Source organism: Bos taurus, unplaced genomic scaffold (genome assembly GCF_002263795.3).
Source record: "Bos taurus isolate L1 Dominette 01449 registration number 42190680 breed Hereford unplaced genomic scaffold, ARS-UCD2.0 Leftover_ScbfJmS_1728, whole genome shotgun sequence".
In the NCBI taxonomy this organism is placed as follows: domain Eukaryota; kingdom Metazoa; phylum Chordata; class Mammalia; order Artiodactyla; family Bovidae; genus Bos; species Bos taurus.
This window is the reverse complement of record NW_020190827.1, coordinates 8,505-33,262: the sequence shown is the minus strand read 5'-3', so window position 1 is coordinate 33,262 and position 24,758 is coordinate 8,505. Positions and strand designations below refer to the sequence as shown.

Here is a 24,758-nt window from a genome sequence, read left to right as displayed (position 1 = left end):
CTGAGAGAATTCAGTTCTTTTCAGGGTCCTACAAGGTAGAGAGATAGACACGTTTGAAACCAGTGAAAGAATTCCTTGATGGATCCAATCTAAAAGACACATTTCAGGCAAAGCTGAACTCAATGAAGGAAAAGTCTAACTCCGAAAATCCAATGGGAGTAAAAGGAACACACAGAAGAATACTTGTAGTTGACAGGAGACGTTAAAAACACAAAGTGCAAAAGAAAAACATAAGAAGAAATGTGCACTCAACTAGGACACAGGCTTTATTGGAGAAGCAAAACAATAGACACACTAATTGCTCACAGGATAGAGATCACAACTCGGATTACAGACGGGCATATGGCAAGGAGCGATCAGGCGATGATCCTGCTGCTGTTTATCCAACAAGATTGTGTCAGCTTCAGGAAGCAAGCCTTTTCTCTGTCAGCTGTAGGTTGAGGAGAGAGGTTAAGAAAGATGAAATCTGTCACCATGGCCGAAGGATGGACAACGGGAGAGCCTGGATCTTGTTGTTTCTTGGTCCAGATGAAATCTGGTGCTGTTACTTCCACTTGGGTGGACACTTCTGCTCGCATGGTGGGCATGGTGGCCCAGGAGGGCATTCTTCTGGCCCGTGGAGGTGGGCATGGATGGGGTGGGCAAGGCTCTTGGCACTTGCGTGGGCACACTATTGGAGGTGGATGGCAGGGCTCCTTGCACTGATGGTGATGCTGATGCGGATGCAGATGTGGATGCGGATGCGGATGGTGAGACATCCTTCCTGGGTCTCAAGGAATCTGAAATACAAACAGACAGCATTGTTCTTAACAGAAAGTCCTATTCGTCATTATTAGGGAGCCCTCTTCTACCACTTTCCGAAGAAAAAATTACTTACACAAGTGGTGTGTGAATACAAGCACACTCTGAAGAATAATAATCAGGATGTGAAACTTGTAGCCTCTTTCAAAACACATCTCTACTAATTTCTCCCTTGAGGTTCTGGTTGATGGTCTAACTGACTTGACTGTTGGCTTCCAAGGAGAAACGCAAAGGCCCACATGCAGCACTCAGTGGAACTGCAGGCTGAGAAGGCTTCATTTGCAATGAATGCAGGGTGCACTGAGACACGGCATCTCATCTCCCTGACTCTCCCTAGGTTAAGATTGTGCCACTGACTCCATTTTTCTCGACACATTTAAGAGTATAAAGATGTCAAGAAGAAGTAATGAAAACTACCCCTAAATTCTCATTATCTTCTTATTCCCATAGAGAGCACTAATTTGTTAAAATGCAGACACTTCTACCCTAAGATTATACCCTACCACACGAGTGCTAAAAACATCTAAAATTGTACTCACCTGAGCCTCCAAAGAAGACCTATGAGTGAGTTACACGAAGATAGCAGTATGGTGGTAGAGACTCCTTTTATAAGGACCAGGCAGCTCCACCCAGAGGGAATATCCCAGATCTGGCAGCATGCACTTGTTTCCCACCCCAAATACCATGTGCTTGCAATCTCAAAAACAAATTGTCACACTCACGCTGATATCACAAAGCTCCATTGCCATGGACTTCCTCACCCTTCACTGAGGCAGTGCAGAGTGAGTCACTCAATACATTGTCTCAAAGCCCCAGTGCCAGTAGCATGCACCAGTTAGGAAATGCATCAGTTAGAAAATATGAGGAATTTTTTGACAATGGTACTGCTCCTCCATGGTTAAGATTGTGCTTACCACATTCCCCAGCTCCCTACACAACTGGTATGGAAAACTTACTACCCCATTCCATTTCACCTTCAGCACCCAGCTTTGTCTTCCTCAATGGTCATGACTAGGGTTTAATAAATGCACATATCTTAACCCCCACCCACAGTTTTTCTAAATTCCCCTTATACCACATTCTACTGATCTCTGGGCTTTTCTTGACAATTAAAAGACTTAACCATGGCCACAAAGTCTATCATGATTTTCCAGTACTAACAGTCTCATTTCAGCTGTGTTTTCACATGGCTCCATAATGGACTTGAACAGGACAACATGATCCCTCAGGTTTCTCAGCCATAAGCTCATAGACTGGGGCCACTTCATGAAACTCTACTTTTGCTGCCCCTTGACCATGAGTCATTTGTAGTCTCGTGTTGTTTGATGCTGTGCAGTTGCTCATTTGGGTCCATCTCTTTGCGACCCCATGAACTGCAGCATGCCAGACTTCCTTGTCCTTCAGTATCTCCCAGAGTTTGCTCAAACTCATGTCCATTGACTCAGTGATGGTTGGACGTTTTCATCCAACCACTTCATCCTCTGTCGTCCCCTTCTCCTCCTGCCTTCAATATTTCCCAACATCAACGTCTTTTCCAAGGAGTTGGCTCTTCACATCAGGAGGCCAAAATATTGGAGCTTCAGCTTCAATATCAGTCCTTCCAATGAATATTCAGAGTTGATTTCCTTTAGGATTGACTGGTTTGCTCTCCTTGGTGTCCAAGGGGCTCTCATGTGTCTTCTCCAGCACCACAGTTCAAAAGCCTCAGTTCTTCAGTGCTCAGCCTTCTTTATGGTCCAACTCTGACATCCATACATAACTAGTGGAAAAACCATAACTTTGAGTATAGGGACCTTTGTCAGCAAAGTGATGTTTCTGCTTTTTGATACACTGTCTAGGTTTGGTATACTTTCTTCCCATGAGCAAGCATCTTTTAATTTCATGACTGCAGTCTCAGTCCTCAGTGATTTTGGATCTCAACAAAATAAAGTCTTCACTGTGTTCTTTTTTCCCCCATCTATTTCCCATGAAGTGATGGGATCGAATGCTATGATCTTAGGTTTTTGAATGTGGAGTTTGAAGCCAACTTTTTCACTCTCCTCTTTCACTTTCATCAAGCGGATCTTTAGTTCATCTTTGCTTTCTGTCCTAAGGGTGGCGTCATCTTCATACTTGATGTTATTGATATTTCTCCAACAATCTTGATTCCAATTTGTGCTTCATCCAGCCCAGAATTTTGCATGATGTACTCTGCATATAAGTTAAATAAGCGGGGGGACAATATACTGCCTTTACTTACTCCTTTCCCTATTTTGAACCAGTTCATTTTTCCATGTCCGGTTCTTACTGTTGCTTGTTGGTCTGCTGCTTCTCGGTCTGCTCGAAACCCTAATTCCTCTCATCTCTTTATCTTCAAAATTGTCTCAATATCTGGACTGTTCCACTTAGAAGTTTTTCCGTTCAGTTCAGTTCAGTTCAGTTCAGTCACTCAGTCGTGTATGACTCTTTGCTACCCCATGAATTGCAGCACGCCAGGCCTCCCTGTCCATCACCAACACCCGGAGTTCACCCAAACTCATGTGCATTGAGTCGGTGGTGACATCCAGACATCTCATCCTCCGTTGTCCCCTTTGCCTCCTGCCGCCAATCCCTCCCAGCATCAGAGTCTTCTCCAATGAGTCAACTCTTCGCATGAGGTGGCCAAAGTACTGGAGTTTCAGCTTCAGCATCAGTCCTTCTAATGAACACCCAGGACTGATCTCCTTTAGGATGGACTGGTTGGATCTCCTTGCAGTCCAAGGGGCTCTCAAGAGTCTTCTCCAACGCCACAGTTCAAAAGCATCAATTCTTCAGCACTCAGCTTTCTTCACAGTCCAACACTCACATCCATGCATGACTACTTGAAAAACCATAGCCTTGACTTTTGTTGGCAAAGTAATGTCTCTGCTTTTCAATATGCTGTCTAGGTTGGTCATAACTTTCCTTCCAAGGAGTAAGTGTCTTTTAATTCCATGGCTGCAGTCACCATCTACAGTGATTTTGGAGCCCAAAAAAGTGAAGTCTGACACTGTTTCCACTGTTTCCCCATCTATTTCCCATGAAGTGATGGGACCAGATGCCATGATCTTAGTTTTCTAAATGTTGAGCTTTAAGCCAACTTTTTCACTCTCCTCTTTCATGTTCATCAAGGGGCTTTTTAGTTCCTCTTTACTTTCTGCCATAAGGGTAGTGTCATCTGCATAAATGAGGTTATTGATATTTCTCCTGACAATCTTGATTGCAGCTTGTGCTTCTTCCAGCCTAGCATTTCTCATGATGTACTCTGCATAAAAGTTCAATGAGCAGGGTGACAATATACAGCCTTGACGAACTCCTTTTCCTATTTGGAACCAGTCTGTTGTTCCATGTGCAGTTCTAACTTGCTTCCTGACCTGCATACAGGATTCTCAAGAGGCAGGACTGATGCTGAGGCTGAAGCGCCCATAATTTGGCCACTTAATGTGAAGAAGTGACTTATTGAAAAAGATCTGATGCCGGGAAAGATTGAAGCAGGAGGAAAGGGAATGATAGAAGATGAGATATTTGGATGGCATCACCAACTCGATGGACATGAGTATGAGCAAGTTCTGGGAGGTGGTGATGGACAGGGAAGTCTGGGGTACTGCAGTTTCATGGGGTCGCAAAGCGTCAGACATGACTGAGTGACTGGACTGAACTGAACTGAACTGATAGCCAAGGTACTCAAGTATTCCCCTGAAAGGCATAGTAAATATTATGAGCTGAAGTGTTACTGTCGGTCAACAAATTACACTAATAAATTATCAGTGGGTTCTATGTCACCCCTATTTTATTCATTTAAGGAAAAATACCCATGGATTGAATGGCTGAATCGATTCATGGAGGTTCATCCCCTGAGTGTACTAAGAATGTCTGAAAACACACTAAGTGTCACTTAAAATAAAGGACCTGATCGAGTCAATTGAATTAACTGCTGTAGGGGAAAGAAGTCCAAGATATTTAGGGAGTATTAGTGGGAAAGCTTCTAAATGCATATAGCCCAGACACTGAGTTCATTTTGAAGATAATGAGAGGAGAGGAATTTGGGTTTCTAGTAGACCATAAATGACTCAGATCATGGGTCTGCAGAGTTCAGATCAGTGCATAAACCTGCAAAAGTAGAGCTTCAAGAAGGGATCAGAGCTTGTGATTTATGTTCTAAGAAACTGAGGGATCACATTGTCCTGTTCAAGTCCGTGTATGGAGCCATGTGAAAGCACATCTGACATGAGACTGCTTGCACTGAAAAATCAAGGTACATTTTGTGGCCAGGTTTAAGTTACTTATATGTCAAGAGTAGTATATGGTACAAGGCAAGTTTAGAAAAGCTGGAGGTAGGAGTTAAAATACGTGCAGTTAGGAAACTCTGGTCTCTGTCATCAATGGAAAAAAAGCTGGGTGCTGACAGAAGAAATGGAATGGGGTAGTAAGTTTTATGTACCAATGCGTGGGGAGCTGGCAAGAGGGGGAAGCAACATTTCTAACTATGGAAGAATAGCACCATTCTCAAGCATTCCTCATATTTCCTATGGTGCATGACACAGGTAGAGGAAGTATGAGACAAAGTCTAGATGAATCACTCTGTAATTCCTCACTGAAGGGTGAGCAAGTCCACGGACAAGGGAACTGTGTGATATCAGTATGACTGGGGCATTGATTTTTGAGATTGCAAGCACGTGGAATTTGGGGTGGGAAACAAGTGCATCATGCCAGTCCTGGGGTATCCCCCCTGGGTGGAGCCGCCTGGTCCTTATAAAAGGAATCTCCATCACAGTGCTGTCATTGTCGTGACGGTCATAGGTCTTCTTTGGAGCCTCTGGTGAGCACAACTCTTAAGAGATCTTTATGGAACTTGGGTGTTGGGATTAATCCAGGGGTAGAAGTGGCGTTAATTGAAGCAATTAGAGCTCTGTATGGGAAAAAGAAGATAATGAGGATTTAGGGGTAAATTTTTGGTATTTGGTCATGAATGCAATCTTAAATGTGAGGAGATAATGGAGTCAGAGGCACAGTCTTATCCTGAGAGACAGTAAGATACTGTGCTACAGCACAGCACACATTAGTTCCAAATGCACACTTCTCAGCATCCAATTCTCCTCAGAAGCCCACAGTCAGGTCAGCTTGGCCAGCAACCAAGACCTCATGGGAGAAATAAGTAGAGATTTGTTTGGGGATTGGCTACACGTTTATTATCCAGCTTATACTTCAGGGTATGTTTGTATTCGTACAACACCTTGTAGGTAATTTTGTTTGAGAAAGTGGTAGAAGCAAAGGCTAATCAGAAAAGACTAAGATCTGAGGGCAAGAGATACTAAAAATGAAGGGTGAAGTAGCTCTGAAAAAACATAAAGTCTGCATTAGGAATCCAGAAGAGTCCTTAGTGATGGGAGGGTTGTTGGCACAGCTAAATGTTCTACCAATCAGACTCATAGGTATTAAGAAAGGTGTCTGTTTGTATTTCAGATTCCTTGAGACCCAGGAAGCATGTCTCACCACCAGCATCCGCATCCACATCAGAATCAGCATCAGCATCACCATCAGTGCAAGGAGCCCTGCCATCCACCTCCAAAAGTGTGCCCACCCAAGTGCCATGAGCCTTGCCCACCTCATCCATGCCCACCTCCACTGAGCCAGAAGAAATGCCCTCCAGGACCACCATGCCCACCATGTGAGCACAAGTGTCCACCCAAGTGGAAGTAACAGCACCAGATTTCATCTGGACCAAGAAACAAGATCCTGGCTCTTCCATTTCCTCCCTTTGGCCATGGGGACAGACTGCATCTTCCTTAATCTCCCTCCTCAACTGACAGCAGACAGAGGAAAGGCCTGCTGCCTGAAGCTGACACCACGTTGTTGGAAGAAGAGCAGCAGGATCATCGATTGTACTCTCTGTGCCATGTGCCCGTCTGTAATCCCTGTTGTGATCTCTACCCCATGAGCAATTAGTGGGTCTATTCCTTTGCTTCTCCAATAAAACATATTCATAGCCCATTATGTATTTTTCTTTCTTTTTTTTTTTTTTTGCATATAGTGTATTTTGTCTCTTCTGTCAGCTACATGTATTCTTCTGAGCATTCCTTTTCCTTCCCTTTGGATTATCAGAATTAGACTTTTCCATCATTGAGTTCAGCTTTGTCTGAAATATGTCTTTTGCACTGGATCCATCAAAGAATTCCTTCATTGGTTTCTGACTTGTTTCTATCTTTCTATCTTGAAGACCCTGAAAAGAATTGAATTCTCTCAGTCTCAGGTCCCTTATTTGTAAAACCAGTAGGCAAGAATCTATTCAATTCCATGTACTCATAGAAATTAATTTATTCACAAATATTTCCCCATTATTAACACATGCCAAGCAGTCTCTTATGTGCTAGGCACATGAGGATGCTGCCCAAAGTCCTTTTTCCACCAAAACTTTTGCAGGGATTTTTCACACACACACACGTGCACATACAAGGCAAATTATAGTGATGCAGGGGGAATGTTAGAGACAACTGTGTAGAAAAGCTCTTCCAAAGTGGCTTTTAGGGCAAAGACTTGAGTGAAGAGATGAGTGAGCCTTGAGTATCTGGGGTACATGTACCTGTGAGAGGAGATGGTGAGTGCTGAGGCAGGGCAGAGTAACTGCAGGGAGAACAGTCATCAGAGAGACAATGTCTCCAAACAGGGTTGAAGGCATTGGATCTGAAAGATGTATCAAAGATTTTAATAATTCATTCACAGTTTTCTAGTCATACTATACTGAAGTTCAGAGTCTCAACTTTCAATGTAATTCTCTACTATCACATCTGTTTTTTTTTAACTGAAAGTACATATGATCTTTTGAAGACTTTTTTTCTTAATGGTTAAAAGGGCTGAGGAATATATTAATTCTTTGGCAAAAATAATGTATTTCATGAGAGTGACTATATGAAAAGCAGGTCTATTATTAAATATGTTCTCATATTAGAGGGAAGTTGACTCCATTAATTTCCACCACCTTATAGGTAAAAAATGCGTAAAGAATTTTACTGTTGTTGTGCTTCCAACACTAAGAAGTGATTTTATTTTTAGGAGGGTTAACTTTGTACTCTTGAACAGGGCTCTGGCCTAATATTATTGACATGATTCCCTCCCCAATTTTGTCTTGAAGAAAAACAAGAAAAAAGAAACCAAAAATAAAATTTTGTATGATTTTAGGAGAACATGATCAACATAATCAGAAAGTTCATAAACCTTTGCTATATGAATGGGTAATTATAGATTGATCTCTTTATTGTCAAGAAACACAAAGATAAGAAAAAAATATTACCAACCCTTCAAAAGACCCACATTTCCTAAATAAATTGCATTTCATACCTTCTCCACTAGAAGTGACCACAATCATCTTTCTGAGATCACAGATCCTATAGCCAGCCTTCCTGAGTTCACTTCATGGTTCCTCTAAGTAACAACTGGTAATTATCTTGGGTAATTCGCTTAAGGTCTCTGTGTCTCATTTTAAGGTCTCATTTTCTTCACTTTAAAAGTGGGAATAATAATAGTACTCATTTTATAGGTTAGCTTGGGAGCCTTGCATTTATACGTATATATAAAGCACTTAGAACTGTGTCAGCACACAGAAAGCACAATGAGGATCAGATGTTACTGTGAGTGCATCAGAACTGCTCAGCCCATGAGCATACTTTGTCAGTGTGGTTACTTTTTAATCTATGAATTTAATGCCTTGGCCCCTATGCCACTTAAAGAAGCAGTACTTTTCTCATTACAGTTGTGATAATCTTATAGTTTGCAGCATATTTAGCCTATATCTTTCCTGTATTAGATTTTTGCTTTGGCATCTTAAGTTGTCTGCTCTTCCCACTCCTCGCCCTGCCCTTCTTCTGTTCCTCTATCTTCTTTGTCTCTTCTTCCTGTTCCTCTTCCTCATTCTTTTGGGATTTACAGTCTGCTGGCACAGCAAGGTATGTGTTCTTTCAAGCTTATGAGGGATAATTGTTGGACAACGCTACAAATCAGGACTTGATTAATTGTTGGTGGATTGTCTGGACTTGAGAAAGTGATTTAAAATGTTAATAACTAAGATTAATTTAAAAATGTGTAGTATTGCAAATCTACAGTCATCAAGCCAGTATGGTACTGGTACAAAACTGGAAATATAGACCAAAGGAACAAGATAGAAAGCCCAGATAAAGCCATGCACCTATGGACATCTTATGTTTGACAGACCAGGCAAGAATATACATAGGAGAAAAGATAGACACTTCAGTAAGTGGTGCTGGGAAAACTGACCAGCTACACGTAAAAGAATGAAATTAGAAAACTCCCTAACACCATAGAAAGTGAATTCGCGTCATGTCCGATTTCTGCGACCCCATAGACGGCAGCCCACCAGGCTCCCCCATCGCTGGGATTCTCCAGGCAAGAAAACTGAGTGGGTTGCCATTTGTTTTCCAATGAATGAAAGTGAAAAGTGAAAGTGAAGTCGCTCAGTCATGTCCCTCTCTTTGCTACCCCATGGACTGTAGCCTACCAGGCTCCTCCATCCAGGGAATTTTCCAGGCAAGAGTACCGGAGTGGGCTGCCATTTCCTTTTCCAACCCAGGGATTGAACCTGGGTGTCCCACATTGCAGGCAGACACTTTACCATCTGAGCTACCAAGGAAGCTGACACACAAAGATAACACCATAAACTCAAAATGGATTAAAGATCTAAATGTAAGACCATAAACCCTAAAACTCTTAGATGAAAACATAGAAAGAACACTCTTTGACATTGTTGTGGTTCAGTCATTAAGCGATGTCCCACACTTTGCAACTCAGTGGACTGCCGCAGGCCAGGCTTCTCAGTCCTTCACTATTGTCTGCAGTTTACAGAAACTCACGTCCATTGAATAGGTGATGCTATCCAAGCTGCTATCTCATCTTCTGTTGCCCCCTTCTCCTCCTGCCTTCAATCTTTCCTAGCATCAGGGTCTTTCCCATTGAGTTGGCTCTTTGCCTCAGGTGGCCAAAGTATTGGAGTTTCAGCTTCAGCATCAGTCCTTCCAGTGAATGTTCAGGGTTGATTTCTTTTGGGTTTGAGTGGTTAGATCTCCTTGAGTCCACGGGACTCTCAAGAGTCTTCTCCAACACCACAGTTCAAAAGCATCAATTCTTCAGAGCTCAGCCTTCAAAGAGAAAAGGGAAAAGGGAAACTTCTTGCACTATTGGTGGGAAAGTAACCTGATACAGTCATTATGGAGAACAGTATCGAGATTCTTTAAGAAACTAGGGAATAAAACTACCAAATGACCCAGCAATCCCACTACTGGGCACATACTCTGAGGAAAGCATAACTGAAAAGGTACATGTATCCCAATATGCATCACAGCAATATTGAAAATAGTCAGACATGGAAGCAACATAGATGAATGGATAAGGAAGTTGAGGTATATGTATACAATGAAATATTACTCAACATTAAAAGGAACAAATTTAAGTCAATGCTGTGAGGTGGATGAACCTAGAGCCTGTTATACAGAGTGAAGCAAGTCTGAAAGAGAAAACGAAATATCATATCTTGATGCATATATATGGAATCTAGAAAAATGACATGGATGAACCTAGTTGCAAGGTAGCAAGAGAGATGCAGACATAGAGAACCGACTTGTCACAGTGGGGAAATGAGAGGATGGGATGAATAGAGAGAGGAACATGGAAATATACATTGCCACACCGAAAATAGAAAGAAAGTGGGAATTTGCTGTATGACACAAGGAAGGCAACCTGGTGCTCTGTGACAACCTAGAGAGATGGGACGGCGTGGGAGGGGGCGGGGAGGTCAAAGAAGGGGGAGACTTATGTATACCTGTGACTGATTGATGTTACTGTATGAAGCCAGCACAACACTGTAAAGCAATGACCCTCCAACTAAAAATAAATAAATTTTTTAAAAGTTCAATGTAATGAATGTGTAGTTTGTGTAGTTTTATGCTGTGAATAGCTATGTCTACACATACAATTTTTTCCTTTCCAGAGAGTAGAGTGATAATCAATTACCACCACAGTATTGACTACTGTATAGCTTTAAATTAACTGGCCTGTCATTCTTTCTGTCCTTATATTAAATAGAGTTTCCAACTGGAAATATAATTTCTGGTATCCTTGAAAAAGTGTCTCAGTAGAATCATGATGATCTGTAGGTTTCCCCAACACTTGTCACCCTAGGGCTTTCATTCTCTTATTACTCTCAATTATGTCCATAGCTTTTTTTTTTTTTTTTCTTTTGCATTTTGAGTCTTTCTCAATTTGAGTTTTAACCTTTGTTTTGTAGGAGCAAAACCTCAAGAAGCTATCAGAAAATATATTTGTGGAAATTATGTTATTTTATTCATAATTGATTAATAGTTTGGCTACATGTAACATTGTAGGTTCAAAAACATTTTCCTTTGGAATTTTAGAGGCAGTGCTCCATAACTCTTTGAGCATGTATATTTGCTGATGATTTCTTTTCTACCTCATGGCTTACTTAGCCTCTCTTTCACTCATTCCCCACAGTCAGCTTCTTTCCTAGATAACCACTGTTACTAGTTTCTGAGATAAATCTAGCAAACTCTCATGTAGATATTACACGATTTTCAGAGAGATTCAGAGATTCGGTTTGGTACAAATGCCCATTTGTAAAATGGAAAACATCCATTATATGAAAAAATATCCATTATTTGGAAAGAATGAGGACCATTTGTCCTTGAGTCACTTTCTCTGTTATCAAGAACTAATTATCCCTCTTTCTAAGTCCGCAACCTCATTAGGCACCTTTTTCTTAAGAAAGACTAATCCTCCTTCAACTTACCAAGCATAAGTGACAAGCCACAGAATTTATTGGTAAAAATATATTGAAATCCATTAGTAATTCATGGAGAAAGATAAGCAAGTATAAAATTATGTTGGTAAAACTAAGTCACATATTCCCTAGATAATTCCCTAATAATTCCAGCAGGTACCACCTAGTTCCTAAGACTTCATCATGAAAAGAATGTTGTGAAAGAACCTAATTCATCCCAAGACATTGCTGTTCCTTCCAGGATTCCTGAAGGGCGTCTGTTTCCTAATGGTGATCCTCGTTACTGCATTGTGCAATCTCAGAGGACTGGGCGGGAACAGCGGTCCTCATCTTGGTTCTCTGAGAGACTGAGAAAGAGATCAGGAGCAGGACTCAGTCTAAAGAAGTTCCTACCTCTTCAAACACCCAGGTTATGCCACTGATCTTTTTCTGAACTACATCAGCCCAGTCAAGATAGAAACAGAGCAGATGCTACACGGTCTTCTTTCAAGCAAGAGCACATGCTTGAAATCTTCCCTCAGGCAGTGGAGAAGGAAGACCTCTGTTATTAGTAAAAAGATGTGGATTCTTCAAGTGCCTTCCAACTGACCTTCTAACTAGCAGTGATAACAGCTAGAAGAAAGAGAGGAGCAGGGCAGGGGTCTTAGCTTGGAGACCTTAGTCTACATGATGCTATTCTTTATGAGATCTGGAGCATCTTTGACATTATTGACCAGTTATTTTGAGTAGTTATTCATAATTATTAGTTTTTCTACCTTTAGAGCTGACATATATCATTTTTAATTTTATTTTTAATTGGAAGATAATTGCTTTACTGTATTCTGTTGGTTTCTACCATGCAACAATGTGGATCAGCTCTAAGTACACATATATCTCCTCCACCGTGAGCCTTATGTCCACCCCACTGCCCCCTATCCTTCCCCTCTAGGTTGTCACAGAACATGAGGCTGAACTCCCTGAGCTATAAAACAGCTTTCCATCGTCATCTATTTTGCACACGGCAATGCCTGTATTTCGGTGCTACTCTCTCAATTCGTTCCACCCTCTCCTTCCCTCATGTGCACACAAGTTTGTTTTCTACATCGGCATTTCTATTCCTGCCCTTGAAAGAGGTCCATCAGAGCTATTTTTCTAGATTCCATACATATGTGTTAATATACAATATTTGTTTTTCTCTTCCTGAATTACCTCACTGTGTGTAAAAGGCTCTAGATTTGTCCACCTCCATTCAACTGACTTAGATTTGTTCCTTTTATTGGTTGAGTTATTTTTCATTATATGTATGTGCCACAACACCTTCATCCACTCATCTGTTGATTGACATCTAGGTTGCTTCCATGTCCTGGCTATTGTAAATAGTGCTGCAATGAACACTAGGTACACATGACCTTTTGAATCATGGTTTTCTCAGGGCATATGCTGGGCCATTTGGTAGTTTTGCTTCTAGTTTTTACATGAATCTCCGTACTGTTCTCCATAGTAGCTGTATCAATTTACTTTTTTTTTTTTAAGTTTTATTGTGTTAGGAACACCTAACATGAGGTGTATTCTCTGAACAGTATTTTAAGTATATAATACAGTGTTGTTATACACAGGCTTGATGGTGTGAGCAGATCTCTAGAACTGAGATACCTTTCAGGACTGAAATTTTATACTGTCAACTAAAAAATATAGTCACAACCTGAAAGGAGACTTTTATTTTATTTGGGGGAAAGTTTAGGACTCCAAGCCCAGGAGACAGCATCTCTGTAGCTCTGAGAAAAGTGTTCCCCTTGGAACATGGCAGTGGGAGTCAGGCTGCATACAAATTTACAGCAAAGGGAGCAGGCAGTCTGAACATCAAAGATCAGATATCAAATTAAGGAATTTAGCATTGGATGTATGGGAAGATTCAAGCCTCTGGGCTCACTGAATTCATTGCTGTCATATGTACCTCAGCTATGTGGGCCAAATCCTGTTTCCTTGTTCACCTTAAGCAGTGGCAGCTGTGGCAGATGGCTGCTCCTTGTGTTCCCCCAGCTCCTCAGCAATCACCATGGCGGGTGGATCACCATGGTGGGTGGTGGCATCTGGTGGATTGAGCTTTGGGAGCCCGCATTCACATTTGGAGGCCAGAAATCGCTGATGGCTGTGACATTTCTTGTTTATTGATTTGGCAGTAGAGATTTTCATTTCACAATACCCATTGATTAGCAATACTCTTTTACTCCATGCCCTCCCTCCCCCAGTTCCTGGCAACTACTATTCTATTCTTTATTCCATGAGCTTGACTCTTTTCGATACCTCATATAAGGGGATTCATGTGGTACTTGTCCGTCTGTTTCTGGCTTATTTCTCTTGGCATAATGTCTTCCAGGTGAGTTCATGTTGTGTCCTAGGACAGGATTTCCTTCTTTTTAAGAAGGAATAATAATCCTTTGTATGTATATACTACAGTTTACTTATCCATTCATCTGTTGATGGACATTTAGTTTGTTACCACACTTTGGCTACTGTGAGTACTGCTGCAGTGAACTTGGGAGTGCTAATATGTTTTTGAGTCTTTGACTTAAAATATTTTGGGTAAATAATGTAGGTGTAGAATGGGTAAAACCTATGATAGTTCTGTTTTTTCTATTTTTAACTTTTTGAGTGACCTTCATATTCTTTATAATGGTTACACCATTTTGCCTTCCCACTGCCAGGTACAAGGGTGCTTTTTCCCTCCATAATCTCACCAACATTTGCTATATTGCTTTTTTGATTATAGTCATGTTGTAGCCACACGTTCCGGGAAACAAACTCACTCAGAAGGACAATGCAGATAGTGGAGTGCAGTTTATTGCACCGGCGGGCCCAAGGCAGAGTCTCCTCTTAGTCAAGGACCCCGACCAGCATTTGTGAAAATCTTTTATACCCCGTGTGTTCGTGTCTGAACCCAGCACTCCAAAATCCTTGAGACTTAGGTAAACCAAGGAAAATACAATCCCAATAACCCCATCATTCACATGCTATGTGCTCATGTGCTCAAACAGTTAGCCAATAATCAATAAACCCGAGGTTACACTCCGGTAGATAAAAAAAATTTATAGCCTGTTAGGAGGAAGGGATGATTAGTGTATGTTTGCTCTTAGGTGATGAGTAACCTAGATATGATCTTCAAGGTTCCCCTGTGTGGAGGGGGTCTTACCCTTCTGTTGTTGTTTTCATAGGCACTAAACACGGAGTTCAAAATCCATTGGAAAGGTGGCTGAGCATGATCAGCACAAACAGGCCTAAGATGGAGTCCAGGCCCTATGAATTTCTTCTTTAGTCATTCTTCAGGTGTGAAGTGATACATCATTGTGGTTTTGATTTGCATTTCCCTGGTGATTAGTAGTGATATTAAATTCCTTTTCATGTCCCTGTGGATATACATATATATGTCTTCTTTAAAGAAAGCTCTATTCAAGTCCCTTACCTATTTAAAATTAAGGTTGTTAAATTTTTTTCTATTATGTTGTAGGAGCTTCTTACATACTTTGGAAATTAACCCCTTATCATATATATGGGGCTCATATTACCTTAAGCCTTGTAACCAGGAAGAGTTGATTTTGAATCTGTGCTGGATCCGCTTCTGTGATTTTAACCCTCATCTTGCCACTTTTGCTATTGTAAGTGTGCATAATGGACTGCCTTTGGGAGATAACCTGAGCTGCCCACCTGTGAGGGACTGTAAGGAAGCAAATGTAACACGTTCCTCCGCATGAGGCTTGCCATACTAGGGGAAATTTGCAATTTTGTAATTTTGTACTCAATTTGCAATTGAGTAGTTTTTTACTTTGTTTCCTTATTCGCACTCCATTTCTGACTCATAAAAGAACCTGGCAACCAGGCCCCAGCAAGATGATTATTTTGAGGTATTAGGTTCTCATTGTCTCAGCCAGCGGGTTCCCAAACAAAGTCCCTTTCTGGTCTAGGTGGGCTTCCCTCATAGCTCAGTTGGTAAAGAATCGGGCTGCAATGCAGGAGACTTGGGTTTGATTCCTGGGTGAAAAATGAAATTTTTCATTTCATTTTTTCCTTTTCCTAGTCTAGACACCTCATCTCAGATTCACTGCAGCGAGCGAAGCAAGCTTGGGCTTGGTAACAGACTATGATATGTGCATTATATTAGACATTTTGTTGTTCTCATAGCAAAATTTTGAGGCCAATATAGCTTTTGTCCTTAATTTACAGCAGTGTTAGGAAGCTGATCTTCAGAGCGGTTGGGAAACATTTAATGTCACAAAGTACCAGTGCCTATAGATGTCTGCATACCCAGGGCAGTCAAAGTCCCCCACAGAAGGCTTCACTTCAATTCAGTTCAGTTCAGTCGCTCAGTCGTGTCCTACACTTTGCGAACCCATGAATCACAGCACGCCAGGCCTCCCTGTCCATCACCAACTCCCGGAGTTCACACAAACTCATGTCCATCAAGTCGGTGATGCCATCCAGTCATCTCACCCTCTGTCATCCCCTTCTCCTCCTACCCCCAATCCCTCAGAGTATCAGGGTCTTTTCCAATGAGTCAACTCTTCGCATGAGGTGGCCAAAGTATTGGAGTTGGGAGGCAGTGTCTCCTTGATCACTGTCCTTTCTGTGGTTAATTTCCTCTGCCTTAGCACTTGCCCACACCTCTCATGGTACAATGTATCCCAGATACACTCAAAGCTCACTCATTTCTTCACTCAGGTTATTGCCCAAAATGCGACTTTGGAAGAGCTTTTCTCCAAATTTTCTCTCACATACACATGCAGGACTATTATTTGTCTTCTGCATATGTGTGTGTGTGTGGGTGTGTGTGTAAAATTCCCTCAAGAATTTAGATGGACAAGAATGTTGGTCACCATTATCGTGCGCCTGGCATATAAGAGATGGCCTGGCATGTATCAATAATTAGGAAACATTGTGTCTATATTAATTTCTATGAGTACACTGAGTTGAATACATTCTCTCCTCATTTTCTCAAGTAAGGAAACTGAGGCTGAGAGAATTCAGTTCTTTTCAGGGTCCTACAAGGTAGAGAGATAGACACGTTTGAAACCAGTGAAAGAATTCCTTGATGGATCCAATCTAAAAGACACATTTCAGGCAAAGCTGAACTCAATGAAGGAAAAGTCTAACTCCGAAAATCCAATGGGAGTAAAAGGAACACACAGAAGAATACTTGTAGTTGACAGGAGACGTTAAAAACACAAAGTGCAAAAGAAAAACATAAGAAGAAATGTGCACTCAACTAGGACACAGGCTTTATTGGAGAAGCAAAACAATAGACACACTAATTGCTCACAGGATAGAGATCACAACTCGGATTACAGACGGGCATATGGCAAGGAGCGATCAGGCGATGATCCTGCTGCTGTTTATCCAACAAGATTGTGTCAGCTTCAGGAAGCAAGCCTTTTCTCTGTCAGCTGTAGGTTGAGGAGAGAGGTTAAGAAAGATGAAATCTGTCACCATGGCCGAAGGATGGACAACGGGAGAGCCTGGATCTTGTTGTTTCTTGGTCCAGATGAAATCTGGTGCTGTTACTTCCACTTGGGTGGACACTTCTGCTCGCATGGTGGGCATGGTGGCCCAGGAGGGCATTTCTTCTGGCTCGGTGGAGATGGGCATGGATGAGGTGGGCAAGGCTCATGGCACTTGGGTGGGCATACTTTTGGAGGTGGATGGCAGGGCACCTTGCACTGATGGTGATGCTGATGCTGATGCGGATGCGGATGCGGATGCGGATGCGGATGCGGATGCGGATGCGGATGCGGATGGTGAGACATCCTTCCTGGGTCTCAAGGAATCTGAAATACAAACAGACAGCATTGTTCTTAACAGAAAGTCCTATTCTTCCATTATTAGGGAGCCCTCTTCTACCACTTTCCAAAGAAAAAATTACTTACACAAATGCTGTGTGAATACAAGCACACTCTGAAGAAGAATAATCAGGATGTGAAATTTGTAGCTTATCTCAAAACACATCTTTACTAATTTCTCCCTTGAGGTCCTGGTTGCTGGTCTAATTGACTTGACTGTTGGCTTCCGAGGAGAAACACAAAGGCCCACACTCAGCACTCAGTGGGACTGCAGGCTGAGAAGGCTTCATTTGCAATGAATGCAGGGTGCACTGAAACACAGCATCTCATCTCCCTGACTCTCCCTAGGTTAAGATTGTGCCACTGATTCTATTCCTCTCGTCTCATTTAAGTGCACATTTAAGACGTCAAGAACAAGACTAAAAACTACCCCTAAATTCTTATTACCTTCTTATTCCCATAGAGAGCACTAATTTGTTAAAATACAGGCACTTCTACCCTAAGACTATACCCTACCACACGAGTGCTAAAAACCTCTAAAATTGTACTCACCAGAGGCTCCAAAGAAGACCTATGACTGAGTAGCACACAGATAGCAGCACGGTGGTAGAGACTCCTTTTATAAGGACCAGGCAGCTCCACCCAGAGGGAATATCCCAGATCTGGCATGATGCACTTGTTTCCCACCCCAAATACCATGTGCTTGCAATCTCAAAAACAAATTGTCACACTCACGCTGATATCACAAAGCTCCATTGCCATGGACTTCCTCACCCTTCACTGAGGCAGTGCAGAGTGAGTCACTCAATACATTGTCTCAAAGCCCCAGTGCCAGTAGCATGCACCAGTTAGGAAATATGAGGAATTCCTTGACAATGGTACTGCTCCTCCATGGTTAAGATTGTGCTTGCCACATTCCCCAGCTCCCTACGCATCTGGTATGGAAAACTTACTACCCCATTCCATTTCAGCTTCAGCACCCAGCTTTGTCTCCCTCAATGGTCATGACTAGGGTTTACTAAACACACATATCATAACCCCCACCCACAGTTTTCTAAATTCCCCTTATACCACATTCTACTGATCTCTGGGCTTTTCTTGACAATTAAATGACTTAACCATGGCCACAAAGTCTATCATGATTTTCCAGTACTAACAGTCTCATTTCAGCTCTGTTTTCACATGGCTCCATAATGGACTTGAACAGGACAACATGATCCCTCAGGTTTCTTAGCCATAAGCTCATGCAATAGGATCCCTTCATGAAATTCTACTTTTTCTGCCACACGACCATGAGTCATTGTGGTCTAGGGTTGTATGATGCTGTTCAGTTGCTCATTCGTGTCCAACTCTTTGCGACCCCGTGGACTGCAGCACACCACACTTCCTTGTCCTTCACTATCTCCCAGAGTTTGCTCAAACTCATTTCCATTGACACCATCCGACCATCTCATCTTCTGTCGTCCCTTCTCCTCCTGCCTTCAATCTTTCCCAACATCCCAACAAGGTCTTTTCCAATAGGTTGGCTCTTCACATCAGGAGGCCAAAATATTGGAGTTTGAGCTTCAATATCAGTCCTTCCAAAGAATATTCAGAGTTGATTTCCTTTAGGATTGACTGGTTTGCTCTCCTTGGTGTCCAAGGGGCTCTCATGTGTCTTGTCCAGCACCACAGTTCAAAAGCCTCAGTTCTTCAGTGCTCAGCCTTCTTTATGGTCCAACTCTGACATCCATACATGACCACTGGAAAAACCATAACTTTGAGTATAGGGACCTTTGTCAGCAAAGTGATGTCTCTGCTTTTTGATACACTGTCTAGGTTTGGTATAGTTTTCTTCCCATGAGCAAGCATCTTTTATTTCATGACTGCAGTCTCAGTCCTCAAGAAAATAGTCTTTCTTAGAGCCCAAGAAAATAGTCTGTCACGGTTTTCATTTTTTCCCCCATCTATTTCCTTGAAGTGATGGGATCGAATGCTATGATCTTAGGTTTTTGAATGTGGAGTTTGAAGCCAACTTTTTCACTCTCCTCTTTCACTTTCATCAAGAGGATCTTTAGTTCATCTTTGCTTTCTGCCCTAAGGGTGGTGTCATCTTCATGCTTGAGGTTATTGATGTTTCTCCCGGCAATCTTGATTCCAACTTGTGCTTCATCCAGCCCAGCATTTTGCATGATGTACTCTGCATATAATTTAAGTATGCGGGGTGACAATATACTGCCTTTACTTACTCCTTTCCCTGTTTTGAACCAGTTCATTTTTCCATGTCCAGTTCTTAGTGTTGCTTGTTGTTCTGCTGCTTTCGGTCTACTAGAAACCAAATTCGTCTCCTCTCATTATCTTCAAAATTCTCTCAATATCTGGACTGTATCCATTTAAAAGTTTTTCCACTGAATTCAGTTCAGTTGCTGAAATGTTTCCGACTCTTTGTGACCCCATGAATTGCAGTACGCCAGGCCTCCCTGTCTATCACCAACATCCGGAGTTCACCAAACTCATGTGCATTGAGTAGGTGATACCATCCAGACATCTCATCCTCTGTCACCCCCTTTTCCTCCCACCCCCAATTCCTCCCAGCATCAGAGTCTTTTCTAATGAATCAACTCTTTGCATGAGTTGGCCAAAGTACTGGAGTTTCAGCTTCAGCATCAGTCCTTCTAATGAACACCCAGGACTGATCTCCTTTAGGATGGACTGGTTGGATCTCCTTGCAGTCCAAGAGACTCTCAAGAGTCTTTTCCAGTGCCACAGTTCAAAAGCATCGATTCTTTGGTGCTCATCTTTCTTCACAGTCCAACTCTCACATCGATGCATGACTACTCGAAAAACAATAGCCTTCACTAGATGGACCTTTGTTGACAAAGTAATGTCTCTGCTTTTGAATATGCTGTCTAGGTTGGTCATAACTTTCCTTCCAAGGAGTAAGTGTCTTTTAATTTCATGGCCGCACCCACCATCTACAGCGATTTTGGAGCCCCCAAAAGTGAAGTCTGACACTGTTTCCACTGTTTCCCCATCTATTTCCCATGAAGTGATGGGACCAGGTGCCATGATCTTAGTTTTCTGAATGTTGAGCTTTAAGCCAACTCTTTCACTCTCCTCTTTCACTTTAATCAAGGGGCTTTTTAGGTCCTCTTTACTTTCTGCCATAAGGGTGGTGTCATCTGCATATCTGAGGTTATTGATATTTCTCCTGGCAATCTTGATTCCAGCATGTACTTCTTCCAGCCCAGCGTTTCTCATGATGTCCTCTGCATAGAAGTTAAATAAGCAGGGTGACAATATACAGCCTTGACGTACTCTTTTTCCTATTTGGAACCAGTCTGTTGTTCCATGTGCAGTTCTAACTGTTGCTTCCTGAACTGCATACAGGTTTCTCACAAGGCAGGACTGATGCTGAGGCTGAAGCGCCAATAATTTGGCCACTTAATGCGAAGAAGTGACTTATTGAAATATATCTTGATTTCGGGAAAGATTGAAGCAGGAGAAAAGGGAATGATATAAGATGAGACGTTTGGATGTCATCACCGACTCGATGGACATGAGTCTGAGCAAGTTCTGGGAGGTGGTGATGGACAGGAAAGTCTGGGGTACTGCAGTTTCATGGGGTCGCAAAGAGTCAGACATGACTGAATGACTGGACTGAACTGAACTGAACTGATAGCCAAGGTACTCAAGTTTTCCCCTGAAAGGCATAGTAAATATTATGAGCTGAAGTGTTACTGTCGGTCAACAAATTACACTAATAAATTATGAATGGGTTCCATTTCACCCCTATTTTTTTTATTTAAGGAAAAATCCACATGGATTGAATGGCTGAATCAATGATTCATGGAGGTTCATCCCCTGAGTGTACTAAGAATGTCTGGAAACACACTAAGTGTCATTTAAAGTAAATAACCTGATCGAGTCAATTGAATTAACTGTTGTAGGGGAAAGAAGTGCAAGATATTTAGGGAGTATTAGTGGGAAAGCTTCTAAATGCATATAGCCCAGACACTGAGTTCATTTTGAAGATAATGAGAGGAGAGGAATTTGGGTTTCTAGTAGACCACAAATGACTCAGATCATGGGTCTGCAGAGTTCAGATCAGTGCATAAATCTGCAAAAGTAGAGCTTCAGGAAGGGGTCAGAGATTGTGATTTATGGCCTAAGAAACTGAGGGATCACGTTGTCCTGTTCAAGTCCGTGTATGGAGCCATATGAAAGCACATCTGACATGAGACTGCTTGCACTAAAAAATCAAGGTAGATTTTTTGGCCAGGTTTAAGTCACTTAAATGTCAAGAAGCAGTATAGGGTACAAGGTGAGTTTAGAAAAGCTGGAGGTAGGAGTTAAAATACGTGCAGTTAGGAAACTCTGGTCTCTGTCATCAATGGACAAAAAGCCGGGTGCTGACAGATGAAATGGAATGGGGTAGTAAGTTTTAGTACCAATGCTTGGGGAACTGGCAAGAGGGGGAAGCAACATCTCTAACTATGGAAGAATAGCACCATTCTCAAGCATTCCTCATATTTCCTATGGCACATGACACAGGTAGAGGAAGTATGAGACAAAGTCTCAAATGAATCACTCTGTAATTCCTCACTGAAGGGTGAGCAAGTCCATGGACAAGGGAACTGTGTGATATCAGTATGACTGGGGCATTGATTTTTGAGATTGCAAGCACGTGGAATTTGGTTGGGAAAAAAGTGCATCATGCCAGTCCTGGGATGTTCCCCCTGGGTGGGGCTGCCTGGTCCTTATAAAAGGAGTCTCCATCACAGTGCTGTCATTGTCCTGACGGTCATAGGGATCTTTGGAGCCTCTGGTGAGCACAACTCTTAGATCTTTTGGAACTTGGGTGTTGCGATTAATCTGGGAGTAGAAGTGGCTTTAACTGAAGCAATTAGAGCTCTGTACAAGAAAAAGAAGATAATGAGGATTTAGGGGTAAATTTTTGGTATTTGGTCATGTATGCAATCTTAAAAGTGAGGAGAAAATGGAGTCAGAGGCACAGTCTTAACCTGAGAGAGAGTAGGGGGGATGAGATACTGTGCTACAGCACAGCACACATTAGTTCCAAATGCCCCCTTCTCAGCATCCAATCCCATTGAGTGCCTAGTTTGAGCCTTTGCATTTCTCCTCAGAAGCCCACAGTCAGGTCAGCTTGGCTAGCAACCAAGACCTGATGGGAGAAATAAGTAGAGATTTGTTTGGGGATTGGCTACAAGTTTATTATCCAGCTTATTCTTCAGAGTATGTTTGTATTCGTACAACGCCTTGTAGGTAATTTTGTTTTAGAAAGTGGTAGAAGCAAAGGCTAATCAGAAAAGACTGAAGATCTGAGGGTAAGAGTTACTAAAAGAGAAGGGTGAAGTAGCTCTAAAAAAACATAAAGTTTGCATTAGGAATCCACAAGAGTCCTTAGTGACGGGAGGGTTGTTGGCGCAGCTAAATGTTCTACCAATGAGACTCATCGTTATTAAGAAAGTTGTCTGTTTGTATTTCAGATTCCTTGAGACCCAGGAAGCATGTCTCACCACCAGCATCCGCATCCACATCAGCATCAGCATCAGCATCAGCATCACCATCAGTGCAAGGAGCCCTGCCATCCACCTCCAAAAGTGTGCCCACCCAAGTGCCATGAGCCTTGCCCACCTCATCCATGCCCACCTCCACTGAGACAGAAGAAATGCCCTCCTGGGCCACCATGTCCACCATGTGAGCAGAAGTGTCCACCCAAGTGGAAGTAACAGCACTGGATTTCATCTGGACCAAGAAACAAGATCCAGGCTTTTCCATTTCCTCCCTTCAGCCATGGTGACAGACTGCATCTTCCTTAATCTCCCTCCTCAATCGACAGCAGACAGAGGAAAGGCTTGCTGCCTGAAGCTGACACCACGTTGTTGGAAGAAGAGCAGCAGGATCATCGCTTGTACTCTCTGTGCCATGTGCCTGTCTGTATCCACGTTGTGATCCCTACCCCATGAGCAATTAGTGGGTCTATTCCTTTGCTTCTCCAATAAAGCATATTCATAGATCATTATGTATTTTTCTTTCTTTCTTTCTTCTTTTTTTTTTTTTTTTTGCAAATAGTGTATTTCCTCTCTTCTGTCAGCTACAACTATTCTTCTGAGTGTTCCTTTTCCTTCCCTTTGGATTATCAGAATTAGACTTTTCCATCATTGAGTTCAGCTTTGTCTGAAATATGTCTTTTGCACTGGATCCATCAAAGAATTCCTTCATTGGCTTCTGATTTGTTTCTATCTTTGTCTACCTTGAAGACCCTGAAAAGAACTGAATTCTCTCAGTCTCAGGTTCCTTATTTGTAAAACCAGTAGGCAAGAATCTATTCAGCTCCATGTACTCATAGAAATTAATGTAATCACAAATGTTTCCTCATTATTAACACATGCTGGGCAGTCTCTTATGTGCTAGGGACATGAGGATGCTGCCCAAAGTCCTTTTTCCATCAGACCTCCTGTAGGCATTTTGCACAAACACACACACACACACACACACACACACGTGCACATACAAGGCAAATAATAGTGATGCAGGGGGAATGTTAGAGACAACTGTGTAGAAAAGCTCTTCCAAAGTGGCTTTTAGGGCAAAGACTTGAGTGAAGAGATGAGTGAGCCTTGAGTATCTGGGGTACACTGTACCAGTGAGAGATGGCGAGTGCTGAGGCAGGGCAGAGTAACTGCAGGGAGAACAGTCATCAAAGAGGCAATGTCTCCAAATGGGGTTGAAGACATTGGATCTGAAAGATGTATTAGAGATTTTGATAATTCATTCACAGTTTTCTAGCCATACTATGCTGAAGTTCAGAGTCTCAACTTTCTATGTAATTCTCTACTATCACATCTGTTTTCTTTTAACTGAAAGTACATATGATCTTTTAAAGACATTTTTTTTGAAAATGGTTAAAAGGGCTAAGGAATATATTAATTCTTTGGCAAAAAAATGTATTTCATGAGAGTGACTATATGAAAAGCAGGTCTATTATTAAACATGTTCTCATATTAGAGGGAAGTTGACTCCATTAATTTCCATCACCTTATAGGTAACAAATGCGTAAAGAATTTTACTGTTGTTGTGCTTCCAACACTAAGAAGAAGTGATTTTATTTTTAGGAGGGTTGACTTTGTACTCTTGAACAGGGCTCTGGCCTAATATTATTGACATGATTCCCTCCCCAATTTTGTCTTGAAGAAAAACAGGAAAAAAGAAAACAAAAAATAAAATTTTGTTTGATTTTAGGAGAACATAATCAACACATTCAGAAAGTTCATAAACCTTTGCTCTATGAAGTGGATGATTATAGATTGATCTCTTTATTGTCAAGAAACATGAAGATAAGAAAAAGA

The 24,758-nt window shown here is 41.9% G+C and overlaps 3 long non-coding RNA genes across 3 annotated transcripts; 2 read left to right on the top strand and 1 right to left on the bottom strand.

Moving 5' to 3' along the window:
* Window positions 1-5,084: 5,084 nt before the first annotated feature.
* Window positions 5,085-6,789, top strand: LOC112445526 (uncharacterized). The gene is made up of 2 exons (XR_003033704.2): window positions 5,085-5,617; window positions 6,262-6,789. It is a non-coding gene; the product is annotated as an uncharacterized lncRNA (long non-coding RNA).
* A 10,037-nt stretch (window positions 6,790-16,826) lies between these two features.
* On the bottom strand, window positions 16,827-20,401 carry LOC112445527 (uncharacterized). The gene is made up of 2 exons (XR_003033705.2): window positions 17,959-20,401; window positions 16,827-17,394 (listed from the first exon to the last, which is right to left on the bottom strand). It is a non-coding gene; the product is annotated as an uncharacterized lncRNA (long non-coding RNA).
* A 464-nt stretch (window positions 20,402-20,865) lies between these two features.
* LOC112445528 (uncharacterized) lies at window positions 20,866-23,431 on the top strand. Its single transcript, XR_003033706.2, has 2 exons — window positions 20,866-22,213; window positions 22,896-23,431. It is a non-coding gene; the product is annotated as an uncharacterized lncRNA (long non-coding RNA).
* Window positions 23,432-24,758: the final 1,327 nt, after the last annotated feature.